Genomic DNA, 2671 nt, shown 5'->3' with positions numbered 1-2671 from the left:
ATTAAACTCTATAACCCCACCATAACCCATATAATCAAGTTTCATAATTAGGCTTAATGAGTCCAACAATCTTGTGGCTCTTGGGGTTTCGGTGTGAAACTCTATGGCTACACTAGACCCAAAATCAGGATCCAACACTATTCACATCCTTACCAAAGGATTTGATCAAGAACATTCTTTCAAGGATTTCTTTCATATTGTTGCTAGTACCCCTAGCACACGCCGCTGAACGGAAAAACTGGATGAACTACTCACTTAAGATGGAGTTATGTCATGCTTCATGCTTACCATGCAACAATGGAAAATAGACTTTTAAATGTTGGTAAGCCTCGAATGTGCATAAAATCCTCTCAGGAAGGAGGTCCCAATTGCATACTTCAAGGCAAAAAGACAAACTTTCATGTTGCAGATCTTGCTTCGAAAATAAGTGTAATGCAGAAAGTGATAAGCAAGGATACAACAGCATTGCTACTGCGTTGGGAAGGACTGCTACTCAATATGTCGAGGGGGAAGCTGCAAGATGAATGTGATCAAAGATGGATTGACCATGGTAAGACAAGTTTTGGGAGGCAGTGAACAATGTAGGATGCTATGATAGAGATTGGATAGTCATATTACACGATAGCAAACTCACCTTGCAGTAAGCTAAGCTAGAAAATGCTTATGGCAATCGTGCTAAAGAGGGAACATCTAAATTGCTACAGATAGGCCTACAAAGGGAGCAAATCATTCTACTTGTCACTCCATACAAAGCTACGCCAGCTCCATGGAGCCAACCATCACCAAGCTTCTCATAAAGAAGAGCAGAGACGAGTTTAAGCAAGGTATTGCATACATTATTGGGGATGGTAGCGTGTTTTGGGATGAGCAACTCCTAGATCCTTGAAATTATAACAAGGCAGATTCAGTCCAAGGGCTAGACTAGTTTATGTAGTTTAAAATATACATGGCGTTGAGCAAGTTGTGGGCACGTTTTCCTTCAAGTTTATCACTGCATTATGCATACAACGTGTTCGCATGTCACATGTGGGTTGCATGGCCAAGTACCTCCTATTTTCCTTATTGGTTCTCCATTGGCTGGAATAAACTACCTTGCAGACATGTCGCTGCCTTAGTTGCCAAAAGCAGCACTTAGGTGGGCTAGGCGTAGGGTCACTGCTTAGGCTTATGGGTCTATGTAACGCCCTAAATTTATATAAAAAAATTTCAGGATTTTTTTTTCTTTTAAACCAACCAAAGTGATATACAAGCCATATGAAAAGCCAAATAAACTTGGACGGCTTACAATCAAACCCCAACACACACCCATATAATTGAAATATAAGTTTAACCAAAACCATTTACTCAAATTTAAACATTCAATAGTAAATTAAATCAGAGTCTTAACAAAACATTAAAATTTAAAATTCTCAATTGCCTTAGGGCCCAAAACCAAGAGCTTTAGATTCAAAAATAGAGTTATGATGACCGTCCTGGCACCACCACAAGCGCACAGTATTATCAACTTACTCATTGCCTGAAAAATGATAAAAGTAGGGGGTCAAACCCTTCCCCAGTAAGTAACACTCTATCATATGAACAAGAAAAGAAATTTCAATAACATAAAGCATTCAATTGGCATATAAACAAGCATATATCACTGATCCCGATTACATTTGAATATAAATAAGTAAAAACAGGTAAATACACAATAGTAACTTACTATTTAACACTATACATGCATTCAAACTCGTCAGCAATCAAGATCACACATCATTGCATACATTTATTTCATGCACTTCAGTATGAAACATATAAACCTCATTATTAATGCATTGTTTCTCTTTTCTTCACCTTAAGGGGTACACTGTAACACTGTGATTTTCAAAAAAAAAAAAAATGGATCCAGGTTGGATCCAACCTAGATCCAGGTCCATACAAACCCCCCTTGTATTCTATTTAAACCTCTGAGGGGTTTCTTTTTAACACAACACTGACTCCTCCTCTCGCCCGACTCCTCTCTGCTCTCTCCCATCTCTCTCTCGACTTCTCGTCTCCCTCCTCGACCCCTCTCGTCGGGCTCCCCTTCGTTGGGGCCCCTCATCACACTGGCGAAAACCGACCAGACCCCCCTCTCTCTCTCAACCCCCTCTCACTCACTGGAGCTTCATCGGAGGTGCCGCCTCTCTCAAGTATGCCTCCCTGCTCTTCTCTCTCGCCTCCTTGTTAACCCAGCAAAGGAGGGGCATCGCCCCTCCCTGCTCTTCTTTCTTGTCTCTTTGTAAACTGAGGCAGAGGAGGGGCATCGTCCCTATGCCTTCTTCTCTCCCATCTCCCTGTAAATCGAGGCAAGCAGGGGTGACGTCTGTAAAACTCGTGAAATTTATGAAATTCTAAATGAAAAAAAGGGATCAATTATGTGAAATAGTAAGATTTTAAGTTAGGCAGTACAATTTTTATGACTTGTGGTTTCTAGAACGAAACCGATAACAAACTCTCACAAGTGGTTTTGGATCCGGATCTTGGCGAGATCTGATGATCCGACCCGACTTACGGGGCCCAATGGCAAACCTGATGGTTTCGGAATAATAGCGTGAGATCCGAAACACGATTAGAGTAAGCGAGTGCAAGTTTAGACCAAACGGGTGAAAAATCCATGTGAAAACGAAAGAAATCCATCAACAAGGAAAAA

The sequence above is a fragment of the Nuphar pumila genome, chromosome 11, assembly GCF_984573655.1.
Source record: "Nuphar pumila chromosome 11, dmNupPumi1.hap1.1, whole genome shotgun sequence".
NCBI lineage: Eukaryota > Viridiplantae > Streptophyta > Magnoliopsida > Nymphaeales > Nymphaeaceae > Nuphar > Nuphar pumila.
The sequence above is the reverse complement of the archived record's forward strand: the minus strand, read 5'-3'. Positions refer to the sequence as shown.